Genomic DNA, 11,500 nt, shown 5'->3' with positions numbered 1-11,500 from the left:
TCTTTCATTTTCAGTTTTGCTCTTGTGCGGTGTGCCACGTTTTTTCTTCGCTAGTTTTTTGTGTTTAGTGCGCGGAAGTAATTGTTCATAAATACATACATACATACACATGTGCATAGTCAATAAGAGCTTTTCTAAGCGTACCTAACAAAAAGTCAACAAGGTTTTTATAAAATGCATTGGTGAATTTAGTTTTTTCAAGTTTCTATCCTTTCCACGAAGGCTGGCGGCTACCATTTTATAATTCGCACGTAAGTACGCTTGGGTGAAGGGTTGCAGCTTGCAATATAATTTAGAAGAGTGCTGCCACTACTGATAAATTTTAAATACCGCGTAATAATTTTATGAGGCCGCTGATATGTGACTGGGTAATTAGTAAAGATTTAGTGTAACCTGAATTTATTTGTAATTGTGTTCTGAAAAAAATCTTTCATATAATCTGCCTTATCCTGAGTTTCGCCTGAAAAAAAATTCACCCGAAAATTTGTCATCCGCCCATAGTAAAACCATGGAAACCAAAAGTGAAAAGTGAACCGTTTCGGGAAAAATGAAACTCATGATAATACTATGTCTCCATTGAGAGATTTATCCATTAAGATTTAATAAATCCAGTTGCTAAATCACAACCGTCTCCATTACCATTACGAGATATGTTTGACGTTCACATTTTTAAATATTTGACGTTTGCTTGCGTTTGCGTTCCATTTTTGAGAGCAAACTTTTCGCTTATTCTTTAATTACCCGATCCGATCCGGATTGTTACGGAAAGAACCTAATTTCATAAATGGTAACGAGGGTTGCCGCCAAGGCGAATTCATATAACCGGCCGTCTTCACGGGCTTGAAAATAGCCCTTGCGTTGTACTTTTTTTCTTGCAAACGATATAGAGTTTGGTTGATGAGCATTTTACAGCGTTGTCCATAAGTAACGTAACTCTTACTGTTTTTTCTGGCAAGCTATAGTTGTGTTTTTGGTTCAGTGTGTTAGTGTAATTTGAATAAATTGTAATAGAAATGGAACGAAGCATTTTTTGCCAATCAGCTGATAGTGTTTTTACTTAGGAAACTGTACGTTGTTTTACAGCATACTTTTTATACCCGAGCGCACTTGTGCACAAGGGTATATTAATTTTGTTCAGATAACGGTTGTTTGTAACAGGCAAAACGAATCGAGATAGATATAGACAAATGTATACATAAATGATCAGAATGAAAAGAGAAATCGATTAAGCGGTGACTGTATGTCCGTCCGTCTGTGCACACGATAACTCGAGTAAAAATCGAGATATCTTAACGAAATTTGGTATGTGTACTTCTTTCATGCGTAGGACGGATGGTATTGAAAATGGGCAAAATCGGACAATAACCACGCCTACCTCCCATATAACGGTAATTTTCAGAAATACGAAAACTGCGATATTTTAGTAACTACTGAAGATTATTTACTCAAAATTAATATTTACAATAATTTTTAGACGAAAAATAAGAATATTATAAATTTTTGGAAAATGGGCGTAGACACGCCCACTTATGGTTACATGTGTATATCTTAGTAACCGCTACACCAATTTCTTCCAAATTTGGCACAGTTTGTTGGCCTTGTTACAGCATACCAAATGGCCGCAAATTTTTAAAATCGGACAATAACTACGCCCACATTCCATATAACGGTAATTTAGAGAAATACGATATCTTCGATAAATCAGTAAATATTAAAGCTAATTTATTCAAAATTGATGCCTTGCAAAAATTCTTTACCAAAAAATACGCTTATGATAAAATTTTGGAAAATGGGCGTGGCACCGCCCACTTATGATCACATATATGTACCTCGGTAACCGTTCTACCAATGTGTATCAAACTCGGTATGGTTATGGTGCTTGCCACATAAAAGCAAACCGTTGAAAATTGTTGAAATCGGACTAAAATTGAGGCCGCTTTTCATATAACGGTAAATTTCAGANTGTATCAAACTCGGTATGGTTATGGTGCTTGCCACATAAAAGCAAACCGTTGAAAATTATTGAAATCGGACTAAAATTACGGAGCTTTTCATATAACGGTAAATTTCAGAAATGCTTGAAACTTCAATATTACGAAATTTAAGGCTTACCATGTGGCGGTTGCTTTCGGAAAGGTGAAAAAGATATATTTAATACTTGCGCCGGGTATTTAATGTTCGGCTTCGCCCGAACTTAGACTTTCTTACTTGTTCATTTGTAACGTTGGGAATTAATTTTTAACATAAAATTACAGATGAGCAATTAAAGTGCAAGGATTAGTTTAAAGAGCTAATTTTCAAATCAAATATTTGAACTTACATATATACAAATAGAGACTAATACTATGTCTCCATTAAGAGATTTATCCATTAAGATTTAATAAATCCAGTTGCTAAATCACATCCGTCTCCATTACCACACCGAGATATGTTTGACGTTCATATTTTTAAATATTTGACGTTTGCTTATGTATGATTTTATAAATACAGTTGCGAACATTGATATACAGACAGATAAAAGGAAGGTACCAAGCGGAATTTCATTATATGAATTCTGAATATTATTGGCTTCTTATTCGTGGTAAATATGTATGTATAATGTATAGTTTGGGAAGTGTAAAGAATGGTACTATATTCCGAATCATTTTCCCGAATTTAAGAAAAATTCTCAAAACGGTAAAAAACATTTGCGGAAAGAAAAATTTTTGTAGAACTCTCTTATTCATAGGAGGGAACCGAAAATCCAATCGTGGGCCTTTGGCATATCATGAATACGAACTGAGTTCTAGAGGATGTTCGGTGCAATGTTATCGAAGCAGAACCATTACCGAAATTTATAAATTTTTTGTCGCAGCGCGTAAATGACTTATAGAAAGCGGAGAAGACTCTGCATGATATTACTATAAAACATTTCTTCTAAATTTTTAGTTTTTAAAATAATATTTTCTTAATTTATTACAACCAAAGTTATGTAAATATGTATTACTAATTTTCCTCCCAAACTAACAAAAATATAAAAATCCCTAAAAATACGAAAATTCATGTTTTTATGATAGGCTAGATTTCAATGTCCTCAACTGTATATTGAAAACACAAATGTCATTTGACTTATGGCATGTGAATTTGTGGTTGCCACATCCAACAAATTGTACTTATTGATCAATATTATTGAAGATTTGACGAAGATTTAACTTAAATCTACTGCCTTTCGAGATTTAATTTTATATGGTAAATCTCAAAAGATTTAACGTCAAATCTCGTCAGAGGGCTAAATCTTCATTAAATCTCACAATGGAGACATAGTATAATTGAATTTATGATATGAAATTTACCTAGTTGTCAACTCCACGTTGATGATGTTTTTGCCCCTATGTCAAGTGTTTCGGGAGGCGTAAAGTACAATGGCGCGTATTCATAGTCCAGCAACTAAGTCGAAACTAACAACTTAAATTTAAGTACCAACTTAAAATTTACCTCTATTCATAGTAGCATTTCAGAATTCTACTAAGTAGTTTCGACTTAGTTTACGATATAGCAAAACGAGTGTGAAAATGTATCGATTTTTCTTTACGATATTTTGGAAAAATTACATTTTTTTAAATAATGTCAAGTTTGATCATCCGTTTATGTAATTTTTATTTTCATTCCATGATTATGCAAAAGAATAAGGTATCATTTTCTTGTTAATTGTGTGAAATAGCCAGAACAACCGCAGTGATGTGAAGTCGATGTTTATCGAAAGCATGCTGTGAAACATACAAATAGTAGATATCTAAATGTTATGCACAAATTTACTTTAAAAGAACTAGCGTGAAACTGACTTATTATTTGAGAATTTATCTAAATTATTCCAATTATAAAATTGTGAAGTAGCTTTATTCGAATTGTAATACGAATTTAATTTCATCTTCCGATTAAAATGTATCGATCTTTGTAAATTTTAATTGGAGATTATTCAATATTATCAAATTCACCCTCTACCAACTTAATTTTTACATATTTCGTCTGATTTCCCTTAATTTGATAAAATACTTCTTCCTAGTTACGACTTAGTTGCAGCTGCAGCCGAAACTAAATTTTAAGTTGGTACTTAGCCAAAAAAGTCGAAACTAAGGCGACTATGAATAGGTTTAGTTGTGACTTAGAATAGTTTCGACTTAGTTGAGTACTAAATATGACTATGAATATGCGCCAATAAAATTACAGATGCTATTTCTAACTACATTGTAGATAATAAGCAGGGCCGAAGAAAATAAGCAAGAAAAAATCCATTTGAAGCGCTTAGATAACTCATTTTCGTTGTTGGTGTTTCCGACAGGGTAGGAGTGTGATGTAATGTGGAACGATTTTCCGTCATCCCTTGTCAAATTTGGTTTGGAGACAAACCGGTTTCGGCACAACGCCGGCACTTTAAACCTACTTTATTTTTTATGAATAACGCCATAAATGTATGTACTTTACCAAAACCTAGATAATTTCGACAATTAGATGTTTTTTATTCAATTCAATTCTACATATGCGTAAAAATGTATTCATGTAGCTCTACCTAATTTTAATTTCTATAAAAAAATTTTAAATTTTTAATGATAACATCTTTGAATCTATATTTAAGCACAGTAATATACCTAATTGTAGAATTTTTGTGCTAGGATAAACCAACAAAGAATTGAACCGAATTAAAGCTCATGGTACAATAACCTTAGTGGTATTGTCTTCCCAGAGAGCGCAGATTCCGATCTATCTTATTTAAAAAACATCATTGTTGCCCACACTAAAAGGTTTACTGCTAGAGATGGACGCGGAATATCGGGACCCACGGTATTGATTTCAAATTGGCCAGAATGGGTGGTATCGGGAAGGTCTGTGAAATTTTGCGGGCGGGACGGGACCAAACTCCTTTCCCAACACTGCCGATAAAACCGCAACCTCAGAAAATTCGGAAAACCGTCCTTAAAAACGATGTGTGAAATATGCACTTTTTTATGTTTTATTGGGACGAAAACTAACAGCAAAGCAAATCAAAATAATCGGAAGAGGCCAGATCTTTCATTTTTTCATTGAATTTTTCTTAGTGATAGATGTCGGCAACCACGGGACCTCCGGTACAATTCTGAAAAACGTCGGGATGGGCGGGTTCGGTCTTAAAAATTTAATTTCGGGATGGGCGGGATCGTGACCAAATATTTAGTCCCGTGCCCATCTCTATTTACTGCTAGGGAAAAGGGATATTTCCATACCCCATATACCATATATATACACTTATTTTTTTAAACAAACCTTCTTGCAGAGGACTTATTTAATTTGCAAAAGCCGAAAAAAACATTTACTTAGTAAATAAATTCAATATTTGTATGGCTCACGTCATTTCAAACGTTTTTTTTTTTTGTTTTGAAAAAATATAGAAATTAAATTGAGCGAAAATAAAAAGCCAGTCCAAAATGAAATGAAAATGAAAATAAGGGAGCACGAATTTCGATGTAAAGCTTAGTATCCAGCTCTTAAGAAAACGGTCAAGAAAAAATTGCCATTATTTCGCGTGTGTGTCCAAGGAATTTTGACATTTTTGATAACGCACAGCCTGTTGCCTTACTCTTTCCTCAAGAAATAATGGAACGGGCATATATTTCTGTTGCAAACCTGGGTTGCCTTGTGCTCTTTTTTCACAAAAAACTTTAGAAAACCGTAGTAGAAAGCGTACTAAATTTCTGAAGAACTGCGTACTGCCTTAAGGAAATTTGACTCAAGAAAATTTCTTAGCCATTTCTTGTACGTCATTTTATATGGAGTTTTTGCTTTTCTTAAGAGCTGGATACTAAGCTTAAAGCAAAACTCTCTGTGAAGAGAATACCTGTAATTAATGTACCATCATTAAAGCTTCAGAATTATTTTTCTAAAATCTCAATACGACAATTTTTACTCCGAAAAAATGTGTGTCAAAAGTCACAAAAAAATACGGATTTTTTTTGTTGTTCCTTTAAAAAGATTATATGTTTGTTCCACACGCGTCCGGGCTTTTTCGGTAATTAGAGCATAAAAATAAGTTACTCTCTCACAAGTGTCAAAAATGTGTCTACCCGTGCCAAAAGTGCCCAGAGCATGAGGAACGCAAAAAAACACTTTTCGTGCCCGGAATCAACAAATCAGTCCTAAACAATGATTTTATTTGTATTTATCTTACATAGCCAATAAAATTAGCAAATACCTACATTTCTGAACCGTTCCGTTGAAACACAATACCGGCGAATTTTCACCCAGTAGAGCAATGACCTCAGCAACTTTCGCCCAAAATTTTCGTAAAATATTGTAAAGAAAAATCGATACATTTTAACACTTGCAATGCGACTATGAATAGAAGTGAATTTTAAGTTGGTACTTAAATTTAAGTTGCAACTTTATTAGGTTCGACTAAGTAGCTGGACTATGAATACACGCCAATATATCGAACTTTTAAAATTACAAGAAATCTTGTGTTTGAGTTTAGTAAACATTTATTTTACAAGTATCCCGAAACATATATCATTTCGCTTTTATTTTAATAAAATTTTCATAAAAAATTGTCGAAAATCTAATTTTTTCTAAACATAAAATGAATGCTTTGTTACAAAAAAGAGTACTAAATTCGACAAATGACTTCCAAAATACAACCTTGTGCTAAGGGAGCGTCGAAACGAGCTTTGACTACATACCTACATATGGTGATATTGTTATTGCATCATGAATCCCTACAACTAACATTACTTAAGTATGCAGAAAATGTTCATACCATGATACAATAATTTTTAGAAGGTAGTTTCACTTCAAAATTTTTGACATAAACCGTGTCTGTGACAAACACGCAACGTGGCCACTGCTACGATATAGAACTTGTTATTTTAGATATTTTTTAACAGAACATGTAAAGATTTATATGTTTCATAATTGATCACTTAATTTTTAATATAAATATACGTATTTTGTACATACATTTTTGCCNAAAATCACGATTTGACAAATGCTTAAATTTATTTATCTAATAATAATACAGCACACAACCCTGAAATCTAAGAAAAAGTCTGAGGAAGGCCATTAAATAGCAGCACACAACCCCGTGCCTTCCTCAGGAGTGAATATAACTACAACAACAATGACTACTACAACAACAACCCAAAAAGGTTGGTTACTGTCTATACTGTGCATACCATTCTTGCGATTACTTTAACTGGTATTTGCGATCAAGCATTCGTACAAATAAGTGCACAGTTTTTACACGACACACCCAAATACCATCCACTGCATTCCACATTCCACTTTTCTCTATCCGTTTTGCTTTTACATCTTTCATTGTTCGTTCGGCCATCGCGTGGTGAAGTGTATTTTTTATGGATTTTTCGTGTTCGGAAAGTGTACGCAAGTGAGTGTTTATTTAGAAGGCATTAAAGTATGTATACATATCTACACACACAAACAAATGGATTAATTAAGTGTAATAAAAGGATTAAACAAAAAAAATCTTCATGCAGTTGATGTGTTTTTTGTGCTCTGCATTTTAGTTTTAATTATTAAAACTTCCGACGCCATTTCGTGTAGCGCAAGTGCGTGCGTGTGTGTGAGTAGGGCTGCAGGGTGCCGTTGGAAAAAGTGCTGCCACTTGGTTGTTTTTTTTTTAGCAAACAATGATGTGTTAGTTTTCTTCAGACTGTATTGTGTTAAATGTACAAGAGTGCCCCGATAGGCGTAGTAGTTTCTACAATGTTAGCAAAATCCAAAAGAAATTGCCAGTGGACAGAATTTTTTAAAGCGATAGAGTAAAATTTTGCATACTCAAGTGAAAAATATTCTTCTGTATAGAAAATATCTTGTCAAAATGTAAAAATAACCTGTAAAATTACCGCGACATAAGCGAAGCGGGGATGCTTAAAGCTTAGTAACCAGCTCTAAAGGACACTGTCAAGAAACTAATTGCCATTATTTCGTGTGTGATTCCAAGGAATTTTGACATCTGATATTTCACCTGCCTGCCTGTTGTCTCACTCTTTCCTCACGAAGTAATGGAAGGGGCATATATATATATATATATATATATATATCGTCGTTTAAAGTGCAAAACCGCGTATTAACAAAATGCAATACCGCGTATCAGCAAAATGCAAAACCGCGTATGTGAAGTTGTAGAAATTACTTTCTAGAGCGTAAAAACACTCATATTTCAAAATGGTTCTCTTTTTTATAAAGCAATCGCATTTCTGGCTAGTATATTTCAGGACGAATGGATAAGGATTGAGCCAAGAGCTTGTGTGAGCAAATCCAATTTTTGGCAGCCAATGTCAGTTACGCGGTTTTGCAGAATGACGATACGCGGTTTTGTACTTTAAACGACGATATATGTATTGCCAACATGGGCTGCCTTGTGCTCTGTTTCACAAACAATTTTAGAAAACCGTAGTAGAAAGCGTTTCAAATTTCATAAGAACTGCGTACTGCCTTAAGGAAATTTGACACATGAAATTTTTTTCGCCGTTAAACCTTTTTTATGGAGTTTTTGCTTTTATTGAGAGCTGGATACTAAGCTTTATGTGACTAAAGTTGTAAAAATAAACGTAAAAATTCGCAAGATATGCTTTCAATTTAATTAATTCCGGTGTTTATATCATCGTATATACTTACAAGTATGGAATCCTATGCCCCTTTTTGTCTATTCTCTTTCTAACAGCGGACGTGCCTGTCAAACTGAAAAGCATGATGGCGGCAGTGTTTGACAGGCACGTTCGACGATGCGAACGGCAATGGAAGGTAAGAAATGGAAGATGGATGACATGAGAATGAAAGAATTATGAAATAGCAGAATGTCGAACCAAAACGAATTTCAAAAATCTGACAATGCGAATGACGTCAAAATGAAAGAAATGCAAAATACCGAAATGTCGAAACAGAAGAAATAGATGACAGCCACGTGTTCAAGGGTTTCGTGCAACAAAAAGAGTTGTTGTGTTGCGCCATTCAATATTAAAAAAAAGTAATGTGGTTAAATACGCTTTTCTATTAAGTTGAAAAATTACATATTTCGCCAGCCAAAAAGTGTATAAATAAATATATAGCATATTGCTATAAGATTTATTTATAAAAACGGTACATGCTTATGACCTTATTCATAAAAAAGAAAATAGATGTAAAGTAACATTAAAAAAATCGATTTGCTTACTTTTTAAGAATTTGGGAAAAACATTTAACTAAAGTTTTTGTGCACCCATCTCTTTTTCTGTTTATTATTTTCAAATTTTTCTTTTCCTTAATACTCATTGAGTTTTCATTTACACCCAGCAAAAATCAAAATATTTTATAAGAAATTTGTTGACCGTTTCTCGCACACTTCTTTCATGCTTTTTTATCGTAGTTATTATTCTGTTGACATCTAAATTGCCATAAATTTTATGTTGTTGCCAATACATTGTTTTCCGGCGTTTCCTCTGTGAACTTTTATAACTACATTCATAAAAATATTACTAATTTTGGTTTATAATTTTTTTCCATCTTGTTATTGCTGAATATCAAAAAGGAATTAATAAATAATAAAAAGTTAGTTAAAATTTTAGTGAATGGTTCTTGCAAATAATATTATTTTATGGTTGAAATGACTTGATCGCCGTCAGGAGCTTATGAACTTTTTTGCCAAAACCAAAGCAGACGGGAAGCAAAAATAGTTGTTCATTAACGATTTGTCTGAAATATCGTTCTTGAAACGCGTTACTGCTCACTAAATTTGTAAAAATAAAATTTTTTCACTTAATTGTTATATTCTTCCTCATTGTGGTAAATTTACTCATCATCACAGCAGGGCGCAATCTTCTTTTCTATGATTATTGTATCGCTACTTTGAATTTCTCAATTTTGACAATTCTGATCTAAAGGTAAACGAAACCTCAGAAACTTTAAATGCACTGAAATTCATTAATACGCAAAACGATAAGTTTCATACATATGCCACGCCCCTTGTCCAAATTTGGGCAAACTCCACATAAAATATCTGCATGATGGCCCGAATATGCCGCATACATTTGGTTGAATTCGGTGAAGCCGTTCTTAAGTTATATTGTCACACCAAAAACGTTCATACATTTTTATATTTTAGTTAGTATTGCCTGGAACATACACATTTATCGTTATTATTGGAAATGCAAGACTTGGCACGCATTTTTAATTTCTTTTTTATTGAATTCAAATGAATAAAAACACATTTTTCTAAAATATTTCTCAATTTACATTTTAAAGTTTTTTCTGAAACTTGAATGTAACTCTGTGCGGAGAATGAGAGAATTGAAAATCAGGTGATCTCAGCTGTTTTCAAATGTAAACAAACAAAATGGCGCTTTCCATACTTGTAAGCCTATACGATGGTTTATATGAAATTTTAATATTTTAAAGCTATACAATAACACATACACCTTATGTAACCTTTTTCATTTGTAAGTATGCACATGTTACAAGTGCTACCGTAATGCATTTTAGAAGTCCTTGAGTTTAGAATACCTTTCGAACTTCTACTAGGTTCACATATAAGGAGATTAGCCATACAAAATTCGTCTCTCGTTAATTATAAAATAATCTCAGATTAAACCGATAACTTTTTAGTGTCTATCCTAGTTTTAACGATTATTTTTGCGAAGAAGAGGAGAAATGTCAAATGTAAAAGTAAATAAAAAGGCACGATAGGGGTTTCTAAAGGTATTTTTAATAAAATATTAAGTTAAAATATATTTTAATTGCTTAATATAGCAGAAAAAGTGATCGCGGTGACGCAGAGAATAAACTTAACTTTTCCTTGAGTTGTGAGAATAACAAGCACAACAAATTTGACGGCTAAAAATCTGATATTTGCCTGTGTAAACGAAGTGATTAACAAACGAGGTTTGGTTGAGATTATATTTGCATGTAAACGTACTTCTAATTGCATTGGCGTTGAGAATTTTCAAAAAGTCGCAAAAAAGGGTAGTTGACGAAGAAAAGGGTCACCATATTATAATTGCTTTTCTTTACTAGTAAAAAAGTAAACCTCAGATCCAAAGTTATACTATGTTCACGTTGAGCCATTAACTCGTGTGTATGGGCCATTTTGGAGTTTAATGCTAAACTCGGCTCTTGAACTCGGAGTTTATCATAGAAATAATTTTCGTTAAACTCCTTTAACACCACTTTTATTTGGAGTTTATGGGAATGAAACCCTTTTTTGGCCGAATTTGGTTTGTGTTTCTTTGATAATCCAAACCCGCAACCGACTTGTCGATAGTTAGCCTGTTCCCGTACTGCAGGATTTAATCAGAAATTGTCCGAGGTCGAGTAGAACATCAACAAATAGCTATGCAAAAACCAAAAATGTGGTTCGGTAGAACTTTTTGTGCTGATTTCAACCCTCCAAAAGTTTCTGGCGGAAGTAAAAAATAAAGAAGATATCTATGGTTAAAGTTAAATTTTTTGATTTTTTAAATATTAATATCTTCTGAATAGCATAACCTATTAAAAACTAATG

General features: G+C 33.2%; 1 protein-coding gene across 3 annotated transcripts in view; it reads left to right on the top strand.

The window, feature by feature from the left end:
• Window positions 1–11,500, top strand: part of LOC108361595 (protein NipSnap-like) — an 81,879-nt gene continuing 70,379 nt past the window's right edge. The window contains exon 1 of one of the 3 annotated variants that reach the window (XM_017614281.1): window positions 1–251. The gene's annotated coding sequence lies outside the window, so the exon portion shown is untranslated. Of the gene's footprint in view, window positions 252–7,202; window positions 7,418–11,500 lie in introns of those variants that run through there. The other 2 variants (XM_017614244.1, XM_017614268.1) reach the window with 2 other exon arrangements.

The sequence above is a fragment of the Rhagoletis zephyria genome, unplaced genomic scaffold (genome assembly GCF_001687245.7).
Source record: "Rhagoletis zephyria isolate East Lansing unplaced genomic scaffold, Rhagoletis_zephyria_1.1 Rzeph_scaffold_00019, whole genome shotgun sequence".
NCBI lineage: Eukaryota > Metazoa > Arthropoda > Insecta > Diptera > Tephritidae > Rhagoletis > Rhagoletis zephyria.
This window is presented reverse-complemented; position numbering and strand designations above follow the sequence as displayed.